The sequence below is a fragment of the Phascolarctos cinereus genome, unplaced genomic scaffold (genome assembly GCF_003287225.1).
Source record: "Phascolarctos cinereus isolate Bilbo 61053 unplaced genomic scaffold, phaCin_HiC Scaffold_7;HRSCAF=346, whole genome shotgun sequence".
In the NCBI taxonomy this organism is placed as follows: domain Eukaryota; kingdom Metazoa; phylum Chordata; class Mammalia; order Diprotodontia; family Phascolarctidae; genus Phascolarctos; species Phascolarctos cinereus.
In genome coordinates, this window is record NW_027556180.1 from 134,822,366 (window position 1) to 134,836,141 (window position 13,776).

Consider the following 13,776-nt stretch of genomic DNA (forward strand, 5'->3'; position numbering starts at 1 on the left):
AATCCTAAAGTACAAGTGAGCTTAACAGGTACTTAACAACTCAGCAGAAGGTCCTATCACAGCTCCAATTCAAAGATCACTCACACTGTAATGGGATGTTCTTTACTCAGGATTGTTAGACAAAATACACTGAAATACCTTTCAACAATTTAATCAAATAATTGTAATTAAGCTCTTTATGCATGGAAAGTTAGGGAATTTAAGTTGGAAATCTGTGGGTTTGTTTTGACTCAGTTGATCTTGCCTTGGGATAGGCTGGGTGGGGCACAAACTTTCCCCAAAACATAACCTTCCTGCAATATACTACAGGTAAAAGTCATATGAAACTATCAAGTAGGTTTGCCCTATTGCTTATTTAAAAGAATCCAGATTAAATCAAAACTTTCCAAGACAGAGGTGGAGCACACTACCTCTGATAAAACTCTTGTAAAAGAAACAGAAAAGTGTGACAGCTCGGTTGTGGCTGTAATTATGGCCATTCCTTTATTAAGACTGCTAAACAAAATTCTGAAACAGCCATTCTTGATCAAAATTCTCAGGTTGACGAAACCAATTTAAATAGGATTGTTATGATACATGTAAACAAAAGAAAAGCAATCTTATCGCAAGAGACATCTTTTTATAACAAATAAGGCAGCAGACAGCTATTACTCGTTGGTGGCCTTTTTAAGGTATGCTATCGTCTGCCCTTTCTCCCTTCTTCTTAATGCCTGCGAAGATCATTTGGTTCTTGGAGTTTTCCAAGTATTCCATCAGTGTATCCTCTCCCCAAGTGATAGCGTTTTTCTTGTTAGCATCTGCATAGGAGAAGCCGGGAGACTGGCCAGTCTTTCGGCCAAAGAGGCCGTACAGATAAGGCCCCGTCTTGTGCTTGCCCCACTTCTCGACGGTGTGGCACTGAGCACACTTCTGAACAAAAATATTCTTGCCCTTCTTCACGTCATAGTAAATTCGGCTCGGTCCACAGCCCCACGCTCACCCGCTCTGTCGCGCCTCGGTCCGACTCGCGCTTCCTCTGCCTGAGAACACGCCGTACCCGCTACTATGTAACTGGCATCGGTGCCAGTGAAGCCACCCACCCCCGGAAGTGGGATCCTTTATAGAAATCAAGTAGTAATGCTGCCACGGGGCAGATTACAAATGACCAGGGTAGATATTGGAATGGGATATTAAATGTGATCTGGTCTGTGGCCAGCTAAATTGAGTACGCTATGAAGGAAGGAAATAGACATTTTTGAAGTACCTACTACGTAAGAGCCCTTTGCTAAGACCTTTACAAATTTTATCACATTAGCTATTGACAACAACCTGGGAAGCAGAAGCTTTTGTTATCCCAATTTTGCAGTAGATTAGGCAAGATTGCATTCACTTAGTCATAAATTAAAGTGGCTTAAGCCTTTGGTTGAGAGTTTCAAATTTGTCCAGATTATGACATAAAGCTTTCTTTCAGTATTTACATTTTGGAGAGGCAATGTTTATATAAAAGTCACAGAACATAAAAAAGGGAGATAATCATTTGCATAGCATTTTATAGCTTGCTAAGTGTTTTACATACAATGTTTTTGTTTTAGTTTTTGATACTCACAATTGCCTGATGGCACTGTGTTTATTATTATTCCCATTGAACAGTTGAGGAAATGATGACTCAGGGAGAATAAATGATTTGTCCACCATTACACAGTTAATAATTAACATAGGTAAAGGGGCAGCTAGACTGTGCAGTGGATAGGCTACTGGCCCTGGATTCAAGAGGACCAGAGTTCAAAGCCAGCCTCAGACATAAAACATTTACTAGCTGTGTGATTCAGGGCAAGTCACTTAACCCCATTGCCTAGCCAAAAATAAAAAATAAAAATTAACATAAGTGCCATTCAGATTCCCCACCTATCATTTTCCCAATTTTATTGCTTCCCAGATAAAGACAATGTCTTAGAGACCTTAGTGCTTTATGTTCCAGAACTCTCATCTGGTAATTCCTGCTGTTTTAGTTGTTTGACTCAGTTGAACCATTATATCTATGGTGTCTCCAACCATGTTTCAATTTGCTCCTCAGACATCTTCTTACCAGTTGCCTTGCTGTTGTGTAAGTGCCCTCCTTCCCTTCCTATCCCTTATCCTCCTTCTTTCTAGTTCTTTTTGTAACATGATCTCATTCTGCTACCCAATAGAACTCCCAATGTTGGAGTCTGAACCTTCTTACAATAATTCTATGAACTCCTCCTTTGACCAACTAGAATTTAATATGTCCTGAAATCATATTGACAAGAACAATTATTAAAAACAGAAAGCATTGCATTTTCAAGAAAGTATTTGAGAATAAATAGTGCCACAAATGTTATCCCTATCACAAACTACTACCTCCGATTCCACAGCTGCCGTAATTGGGGATTGAAAGGTGGGATATTTGATGGAAAGTAGTAGACCTTGATACCAATAACTCCAAGCTTAACCAGAATATACATACATACATACACACATACATACATACATATATACATACATACACGTATACATTCATACATATATTGAGAGAGAATAGAGACTGATCTCTCAATACATATGTGTATGTATACATAATATATACATACATATATGTGTATATATAAATATACATTGCAGTATGTGTGTGTATTGTGTGTGTGTGTGTGGCCTTTGTGTGGGTCACTGGCTACAGAACCCTGGAAATTTTGCAGATCCAGTGGGGGAAAAATACTGTCTCAAGTGCTGAATATTGTGTCCTTAGATTTTTTTCTCCTCCCAATTTTATTCCTGTCTTCCTTTAGATTTCAAAATCATGCCCTCAAACCTCAGTATTTTCACCTCACCCTCATTTTCAGCTCCTGTTTACCTGTTGTCTTCAGCCATTAGAATGTAACCTCTTTTAGGGCAGGTACTGTCTTTCTTTCTTGTATTTGTATTTTCAGCCATTAGTACAGTAACTGGACTACAGTTAATAAATGTTTCCTTCCTTCCATGTTTCCTTCCTTCCTTCCTTCCTTCCTTGTTCAGATCTGGCACTGGAAGAAGAAAGAGAAGCCTTATTGACTGTTCATGCTAATGCCACATAATTACTCAATTCTATTACCAAATTAAAGGAAAATTATCAATCAGCACAACATTCTACTAGAATAGGGACCACACAGACCATTCCTCTTTCATCCCACATCTATATCCTTTTTTCATACTCTGAATGTTTTTTTTAAGGCAATTGTGGTTAAGTGACTTGCCCAGGGTCACACAGCTAGTGTCAAGTGTATGGTCTCAGGCTGGATTTGAACTCAGGTCCTCCTGACTTCAGGGGCACTGTTCTAACCACTGCTCCATCTAACTGCCCTCATACTCTGATTCTTAAAATTTGTGTTATATGTTTCGACAAATTACAAAAATAGCTAGCTAATCCATGCAATGTGAACACTGAGGATATCTCAGAAAGTCTATTAATTGCACCTGGTAGATAAAACACTGCAGAGAAACTTTGGGGATGTGTATATTTGTATATATCTTCTTCAAGTTATATAAGTGATGTGAAAAGGGGATTACAGAAATGCAGTTGTTGCTCTCTAGTAGTTCATGAACTAAGGTACTAATTTGCCTTAGATTTTTTTTTGTTTGTTTGTTTTGCTTTTTTATGATGCACTTCAAAAAAATGAGTAGGAACAGCAAGTACCCATTGAAAAAAATAATAATAAATGTCAAGAGAAAATTGTGAAGTGTTTGCATCACATACAGAATGGTAGATTTTCAGACAATGAAAACAAAGATAAATGGAAATTATTTGGAAAGTGAAATAAGTATCCATGGTGGTTCTAAATGTGGTCAGGTGGTCCAAGAAAGTTATTAGCACTACCTCTGATCAGTATAGTAGCTTATATTCTTATAGTACTCTAAAGTTTTTGAAGTTATTTGAATTTAAATCTAGTCCTTCAACAGCCCTATAAAGTAAGTACTCTAGGAATCTATCTTTGATCTTCATGATAAGGAAATTGAAAAAGTAAAGGATATGCCTAAAATCACATAAGCTAGTAACTGTAGAGGTAAAATTTGGAAAGGTACATTTAGGAGGAGACAATGCAGGCATTTTAAAAATACCATAAAATGATAATTTATCAGAAAAAGCTATGTTCTAGTAATATCACTATATTTTTTAAGAAAAAATATAGTTCTAATTAAATTATTCTAATAATTTAAGAGTACCTAACGGGATTTGAGTACCAGCATACATACTCAAGCAACGTTTGAATACAGTGACATTGCACAGAAAGTCTGTTTTAATTGGATGAGGGTCTTGATAACATAATTTGGGACTTATCCAAGATTGAAGTTTAAAACTGCATTAAGATTTTGGGATAATTCTGTATAAAACTGGGGAGCAAAATCAAAATCCAAGCAATTCCAGCAAGTGGGAGGAAGAGATCTTTAAAGTTAAAGCAATAAAAAGGGATAAATTCGGGAGGAGGAATAGAGTCCCAGAAATTTGTCTCAGCCTGTGTCTTCAACCTTCCCTTGAATGAGGAGGATCGCCTGAACTTCAGAGTTGTGTGTATGTATAGACACACACACACACACACACACACACACACACACACAGAGTATAATTTATATTTGATTTCATATACTGGTTTTATGACAATAAGAAAGTAACCTAATCTCTTTGAGTACATGTGTGGATACACATATATGTATACATATAAACATATACATATATACATATCCATACATACAATATACACATATAAACATGCATAGATATGTACATCTATCTCTATATGTATTTAATTATGTATGCTTGAATGTTTTACTGTTTATGGGAAACCTGTGTTTGCCAGGGAATGAGATCACATTATCACATTATATCACTCTTGCTTTAGGGAGATAGGGATACAAAAATGCTTTAAGCTTAGATTTAATGTGAATCCAAAATCTTTTCTTCAGGTATAAGCCTTTTCTAGAAAGATTTTAGTGACATATGTGTGTGTGTCTGTATATGTGTCTGTGAATACTTAAAGTGTATGTACATGTCAAAGTGATAGAGTATTTTATAACTCCAACTTCAATCCTGATACTTAAAACATTAAAACATGGAAAATTTCTGGTTCTGCTTGACAGACATTCCACTATGACTTCAGCTTTGTCTTCTCTGAGCATCCCTTTACAGGTAACTATCTTCTGGCAAGATGAAGTGCAGCTTGCATTCATCCTCCTTTTAATGACGTTGATTTCTTTCTTTTTCCCCCATTTTTATTAATTTATTTATTTTTAGTTTTCAACATTCACTTCCACAAGATTTTGAGTTCCAAATTTTCTCCACATTTTGTCTCTCCCCCCACCCCAAGATGGCATGCATTTTGAATACTTCTTCCCCTAATCTAGCCTCCTTTCTATTACTCCCCACCCTTCTCTTATCCACTTCCCCTTCTATTTTCCTGTAGGGCAGGATAGATTTCTATACCCCATTTCCTGTATATCTTACTTCCCAATTGAATGCAAAAACAATTTTTAACATTTGTTTTTAAAACTTTGGGTTCCAAATTTTCTCCCTTCCTCCCTCCCCACTAACCTTCATTGAGAAGTCAAGCAACTTTTCCCACTATAATCCTCTCTCACTCCTTAATTTTATTTTCCTGATATCACCTCTTCATCTTTAATTCATCTTTAACTGTGCCTCTATCTATCTATCTATCTACCTCTCTATCTATCTATCTATCTATCTATCCATCTAGATATGTATTTTTTCCCCTCCAGCTACCCAAATACTGACAATGGTCTCATGAGTTGCAAATATCGTCTTTCCATGTAGGAATGTAAACAGTTCAACCATAAAATGTCCCTTATGATTTATCTTTCCTGTTTACCTCTTCATACTTCTACTGAGTCTTGTATTTGAATGTTCAAATTTTCTATTCAACTCTGGTCTTTTCATCAGGCATGCTTGAAAGCCCTTTATTTCAGTAAATATTCATTTTTCACCTGAAGGATTATACTTAGTTTTGCTGGGTAAGTGATTCTTGGCTGTAATCCTATCTCCTTTCACCTGGAATATCATATTCCAAGACCTCCATTTCCCTAAATGTAGAAGCTACTAAATCTTGTGTTATCCTGATTGTGCTTCCACAATACTTGAATTGTTTCTTTCTGGCTGCTTGCAATATTTTCTCCTTGACCTGGGAACTCTGGAATTTGGCTACAATATTCCTAGAAATTTTCCTTTGGGGATCTCTTTCAGGAGATGATCAGTGGATTCTTTCCATTTCTATTTTACCCTCTGATTCTAAAATATCAGGGCAATCTTCCTTGATAATTCCTTGAAAGATGTCTAGGCTCTTTGTTTTTTGATTGTGGCTTTCAGATAGTCCAATAATTTTAAATCGTCTCTCCTGGATCTAGTTTCCAGGTCAGTTGTTTTTCCAGGGCGATATTTCACATTGTCTTCTATTTTTTTTTCATTCTTTTCATTTTGTTTTATAGTTTCTTGAATTCTCATAAAGTCACTAGCTTCCATTTGCCTCATTTTATCTTTTTTTTTTGTCAAAGACAAGGTTTATTAAAACATTTTTCATATTGGGAAGACAATTGAGGATTCTGAACATTAGTAAGCCATTGGCTAGATTATATGAATCTGAGCCTGTGGCTAGATTTTAAGAATCTGGGCAGTGGCTAAATGATAAGAATCACAACATCATATTGGAGACAAGATGGACCTAATATACAGAAAAACTGTGGGAGGGATCTAGGAATGGCCAAGTAGTTTGCGGTGACTGAAGAAGGGGTCAAAGGAGATCTGGATGGGAGTGGCCAGTAAGCTGAGGTATACAGAACTCCTGGGACCTGGGCCAGGTAGCCAAGGGAGAATGGAGCCTAGTTAGGATTAAGGGTGGGAAATGGGTGGGGGCCATAGGCAATAGAGATTGGGTGTAGCCACAATGAAAGGCCAGTTAATGGGACTATAGCCTCAGGGGATTTGGTTATATGGGAAAGTCCTGTTTTTTTTTTCCTTTTGGGGGTCTAGATACCATCCTCATCATTCCCCCTTCAAACAAATAGGACACAAATTCTTTTGGGGTAAGAGGTGAAGGTCTTGGCTTCTGAAACTGCTTCCTGCTGGCAAGGGGCATAGAGTTGCCCCTGCCTCAAGGGGGTCCTAAATAAAAGGTTGACTGGAACCAAGCACAGGCTGCATCCAGGGAATGATGAGGGGACATTGTCTGTCTACTACCAACTGTAGGTGAATGGCCTGTAGTCTGGAAGACATAAATCTGACAGAAAAGACAGCAGGGTCCAGATATAAAGCAGAGACTAGATTTAGGGCCCAAATATGAGAGGATAAACATCCTCAGCTCTGTTTGGATTCAGATAATTCAGTTTTCTAACCATGCAGTATCAAATCCACCTCATAGCCAGACTTAGCAATAGCCATGTGGGTAACATTCCTTTTCAAAAGAACATAATAGGGAAACTGAGCCAGGAGGATCCCATCTTAGACTGAGGCTAAAATTTTCCTCTTAGCTTTCCCCATGCTGATTTCCCACTAGTATCACATTCTCCAAGTAGCTTGTGGCATTTCTCTCAGATGGTGGATTATTGATTATCATTGGATTATGATCAATCAGACAACTCAAAATAAATTCCTATGAGCTTTTACCTCAAACAGCAAGTTTCGCTAATCACAGTATAGGATAAACTTTTCCAGGATTTACATCTCAAAATTAAATTTGTCCTGGTGTAAAAAGCCAATCATTAGAGATTTCTATATACTTGCAAATTCTCAGCAAGCCACACATGACCCAAACAAACATTTTGACTAGTTCACACATTAAAACAATAATCAACAATAGCTAAATTAGTTTAGCGATAACCAAATTAAGAAAAGTTGCCTGACATAATTGCTACAAAAAGTTCACCAATTTCAAACTTGAAACTAACCCATTACCAATCAGGTGACTTCAATTTTGTTAAATGCATTTCCAGATTACTTTACACAGAGAATCAACATCTCATTAACAGTTAAAACTACAACTTCCAAAAGAGTATGCTTACCCAAATTTGGAGACTAGTTCTCTATCTTGAGAGGGATGTGTTGAAACTAGGTGATGCTTCCAAACAAAGGTTTCCCTAGGGCCCAAGGCCATTGCCAGGGGGGCCCATGCTACAGATGCTGCCCCTCCTCTCTCCTTCCTTTCCCCAGGTGAGCGAGGGCAAAATCAAAGGTGAGGGGTAAAGGGTGAAACTCTCATCTCCTATGAGAGATACTCTCTTGACTCAAGGGAAGGGAGTGACCAGGATTGTAAGGAGGTGTTTTAAAACTCCTTAATGAGCAATCACAAACCCTCCAGAATCTGCCAAGATATTTTTAGCTGTTCTAATTTTTGCCTGTAACCTTCATGAAGGAGGATTCAGGGGTGTAGAGGGAAGGGAGTAAATAAGCCTCAAGGAACCAAAAAGCAATTGCAGTTTTCCCCAATTCCCTCACACTGAGAGAATTAACAGAATTGGGTATACATTTCTGGATAAGGTGTCCATCCTTGTCCTCTATGCTGTGGAAGGTGAATCCAGGTCCATGGCCTCGAACCGACCCAGTGGACCAAGAGCCTGACAGCATCAGACTGAGTACAAGCCAGCCTTGTAACTGTCTGCCCGAAAAACACCTCCAAACCTTGGTGCTTGAAGAGCTACCCTAAATGCAGAGCTAGAAAGGGGGGGAGGGGAGGCTTACATACCTTCCAGTCTTGGCCAGAGAATAACCTGGGGTTAGATAATTTCCCTGTAGGGCCACAAGAACAATGAAGGCTAAAGGTTTAGAGGTGCTGGGACCCCAAAATCACAACATGCAAATCCTGTCCAAAAGAATTCTACCTAAAGCCTTCTTTTAGACAAAGACAAGGTTTATTAGAACATCTGTCATATTAAGCAGATTCTTAAGGAGTCTAAACATTAGTAAACTATTGGCTAGATTATAAGAATCTGAGCCTGTGGCCAGATTTTAAGAATCTGAGCAGTGTCTAGATTATAAGAATCACAGCCTCCATTCTAATTTTTAAGGAAGTTTTTATTCAGTGAGCTTTTGGACTTCTGTTTTTTAAGGCATTCTTCTCCTCATTGGCTTCTTCTGTAATTTGTTCACCCATTCCCCGGTTGAGGGACAACTCAAAGATTTCTATTGCCAAAACAATTCTGAATTTATTTTTTGTATATCCTTATTTAGAATTCATTTTGCTTGAGAATAATCCCTCTTTCAATTTAACCTCCAGCTTTCAATTTCTACTTCTCCTTTCTCCCTTTCATTTTCTTGTTTAGTGACGTGTATTTTCCTATCCAACTCTCTATATGTATATGTATTCTTCCTCCTTTCACCAATTTATATACAAATATAGTTCAAGTGTCAATGACAACCTCACTCCTTCCTTCTTGTTTGTATGGACTTCCATTTGTACACCCTCATTACGTGAGATAATTTACCCTTATTTTCTTCTCCTTTCCCTCCCCTGGTATAATATCCTTCTCCTCCTTTTAATATCAAGATATACCAGAAACATTCCCAGGCTTTCTGTCTAATCAGACTTCCTAATAATGATAGTGTTCAGAAAGGATGCTTATCATTCCCCCATATTAGAATGTAAGCAGTTTATACTCATTTAGTCCACTATCATTATTCATGTTTGTCTTTGTATGTTTCTTTCAAATCTGTGTTTGTGCTTTAAAGTTTCAACGCAGTTCTAATCTTTTCACCAGTGATGATTGGAAATCTCTATTTCATGAAATATCCGTTTTTCCCCTTCTAAGATTATTGCCAGTTTTATTGAGTAATTTATTCTTAACTGTAATTCTATACCCTTTACCTTTCGTAATATCATATTCCAAGCTTTATATTCCTTTAGAGTCATGGCTGCTAAATTATTCAATCCTTACTCTGGTTTCTTGATATTTAAATTATTTGTTATTGCTTGCAATAATTTTTTTTAATCTAAAAGCTATGGATTTTGACTCTATTTCTTCTTAAAGTTTTAATTTTAAAGCTTTTTTAGAAGGTGATAAGTGAATTTATTACATTTCCACTTTTCCATTTGGTTCTGAGAGATCTAGACGGTTTTAATTTAAGATTTGTTGAAATAATGTGTTTAGTTTCCTTTTGGGGTCATGGCTTTTAGGCAGTTTGATGATTCTTAAATTATTTGCCCAAATAATAATTTTTTTTCCAGAGATACCTTACATTTTCTCCTATTTATTCAGTCTTTTGTACTTTAATATTTATTTTTTTCTCACTTTGTTATTAACTTCTATTTTGTCCATTATAATTTTCAGGGTATTTGTTGTTCAGGCAAGGGTTTGTATCTCTTCTGCCAAACTGTTAATTCCCTCTATAAATTTTTCTTCCATACATAATTCATTTTTTGATTTTTTTTTCTTTTAGTGCTTTCATTTATTTAAAAATTAAACTTGTTTAAAAAAAACTGTTGCTTTAATTCTTTCAAGAATTCTAATTTAATTTGTATCTAAGCTATGATTTGATTTGAGGCTTTGCTTATAGACGTTTGGGGGTCATTCTCTTCTTCTGGGTTTATGTCTTTACCACCACTATTAGTTAGTACTTTTTTATGATGATATCATTCTTCACTAGCTTATATTAATTTTTCCAACCTACTTCCTGACTTCAGATTTTATCTTAGGACTCTGTACAGTTCTGGTGGGAGCATCTGGGCTGGTCCTCCAGTTGCTTTCTGTGGGTATTAAATGTTATTTTATTCCAGAATTTATATGGAGTGCTCAGCAAGGACTAGCACCTCTAGTGTGATGGCTTACTGAGCCCTTTTCAGGGCTTCTCTTCAATCTTTGGTTTCCATCTTTTACCCAACTTTCACCTGTGACTGCAAAAGCTGTAGCATATGCAACAGCCATACCCCAGTAAAACCATCTCAGCAGATGGGCTAAGCCAGGTTGAAGGTAACCAAGAGGCCTCAAACCCATCATTGAGTTTGAGGAATGTCTACCCCAAGCACGTAAAGATTTGTCCTGCTGAAACAGGCAGAAGAAAACAATTTGTAACAACATCCATGAAGGTAGCTGAAACAAGGCACAGTGGAATGCTTAGAGCTTGGTCAGATATCGAAGATACCAAGGTTATCCACTGCATTTTGGGCAATCATCAGTCATTCTGACTTTTGGCTTCCTACTAGACTTTAATGACTCAGGAAGAGTGAGGCTGATGACATTGTACAACTCTGCCTCACTTAAATCCAGTTCATGTGCAAGTCAAGATATCACTCCATGATATCATTTGTCCCCTTCAAAAACAAAGGACAAACAATTCCACGATTTCAGGGACAGTTCAGATTTGAGACCTTCAAGCTTTCAGCATTCCTCACATGATCTGATCCAAGTCAAAGTCTAATTGCTGCCCTCCTGGTCTGAGCATTTCAAGTTACTGATATGAAAAAGTATTTGAATAATAGACCTGTGGCCTTGTCCCTTCAGAATTTCAACTGTTCTTGGACTCAGCCATTAGTAGTCAAGTGGAAAGCGGCTTTTTTTTTTTTAAAGAGTGACAGAAACCCATTTCTTCTGTGATTCCTGTCCTGGTTATTCTGCTACAGGCTTCAGATTGGGTTGCAGGTTGGAACTGAGACCACACTCCACTACTGAGGTCTTAACCACAGAGGACGCATCTGAACTTGCTCCTCTCACTACACAGCTTAGTGCCTACAACTTCTCTCTACTCTGGAATTCACTTCTGGGTCCACGTACCCTCTTGAGGCCATGCTGAATGTATGACTCAGAATTTTGTAGTCAATGACAGAACTGCCAGTTGTAATCTGTTCTTGTAATAACTTTGTCACTCTGTCTTATATTTGGAACTCTTCTTACCTCAATACATAACCTTTCCAACCTGGAAAGCTCTATAAAGGAGGACCTTGGGTAGACCCTGGCCCTACTTTCTGCAGAGCTCGCTCTCTCTCTCTATCTCTATCTCTTTCTCTCTCTTCAAATCTGGCTTCTGACTGAAAAAAATGACCCGTTATGATTTTTTTCTTGCATTTCCTTATCAGGATTTGGTCCAGAGCATTATATAGATCTGTTTGTAGGAGGTGTCCCCCTCCCAGGGGAGAGTTGCTTGCTATATATATATGTATTTTTTTTTCTGATGTTCCACCTATGAGCTCTAGAATTATTGAATTCACAAGGTTGCTTTCAAAGTGGGCTACTCGTATCTTAGGATTGCAGTTTAGTCGCCTGTGTTCAGGGAAAGAAACACACTTCAGAAGAAGTGATGAAGATCCATTCTCAGTCTTACCTATCACAACATATGATCTCCCAGCCATGTGTGATTAACCTCTATTATAGCCAAGAGAGAAGGGAAAAGCCCTTTCCTTCTAATAAAAAGTCTAAGGGAGGCCTTTCAAGTTTATTTAGAAGAGAAGACAAAGGATGAGGAGAAGATACCTTTCCATTTAACATCTAAGAAATGCTTGTGGCTGAGTGGTCAGTCTTGTTTGATGAAATGCTCTATCATGAATATGGGGAAAGTCACATGAGTTCCAACCAGAATCTTGTAGTTGAATGTGTCATATTTATGAGTTTACCAGAAAGGGCCAGGGAAAATGTGTAATCAGAAAGGACCCACCTCCAGAGATAGCACATAGTGCCTTGTAGATCATCTTGCTCTATGCATTGTCTCAATAATTGAGATGTATTATAGCCAGGGTAGCTTGGGGGCAAGGGGTCATTATCTTGCTGGTATCCTTGTGTGCCTTCCATTCCATATGTTGATGTCTTTCATCAAATATCATTACAAATTTCATCAACTTTCATCAAAGTTCCAGGTGACATGCTCCAGATCAGTTGATCATGGTGTCATAGATTAAGAGTTGGTGGTGACTTTGGAAGCCATCAACTTCAAACCTTCATTTTACAGATCAAGAAACAGAGTCCCAGAGAGATTAACTGACGAGTCCAGGGTTACATACCTAGTAAGCAGGATTTGAACCGAGGTCTTCATTGCTCCAATTCCAGCATTCTGTTCCCATTATATAGCTATGTCTTTCCTTTTTAATTAGGTATGCACTATTATCATGGGTCTTATACTCTCAATTTTTATGATGTTCAATTATCTTTATAGCAGGGTACCTACCTCATTTTCCTTGTTACTCATGCTTGATTCATGCAACTAAGGCCATTCATTTTATTGCTAGGTTCTTTCTTGAGTTTTGGTTCTTATGAATTCCTGGGCATTTTCACTGCTATAACAGAAACATTTTATGGTATCTAGTTTAGTTACTATACTTATTGAATTTTCTTTTTCTCTCTCCATTTTATTTTAAATCCCATTTGATTAAACTTAAAAGACTCTGGACAAACACTTTTTTAAAAGCTCCTATTAGGTACATATTTGTGTCACTTGCATTTTTAGCTGTTGTCCAGAAATTTAAAGCCTGTTCCCAGAGATGGTCTTCTTAACCAGCTGTTCACTTCCCAAATTTGCTTTTCTCTGTCAAATCCCTATCCTTTAATATTGAGCAGTGATGATATTTACTGTATCCCCTTTTAGGTATTCAGTTTTGTGCCAAGGATTCCATAAATCATAGTAGTAATTTCTAAATTCTTTAAGGCAGCATCATTTGGCCTATATAAATTATTAGAAATTGGTAATAGTTTTGGAAAGACTTGGGAGGTCCTCTATCATAACCTGGATAGATTCCCTAGGAATATAGCAATATTTTATATTAGTATTTTATTTTGTTTTGGTTCAAGTCTATGATTTCACTGGTGTAGAGGATTTCTAGCGAA

The 13,776-nt window shown here is 37.4% G+C and overlaps 1 pseudogene; it reads right to left on the bottom strand.

Annotated features, from left to right (window-relative positions):
• Positions 1 to 647: 647 nt before the first annotated feature.
• LOC110223553 (cytochrome c pseudogene) lies at positions 648 to 9,878 on the bottom strand (annotated as a pseudogene).
• Between the last annotated feature and the right edge of the window lie 3,898 nt (positions 9,879 to 13,776).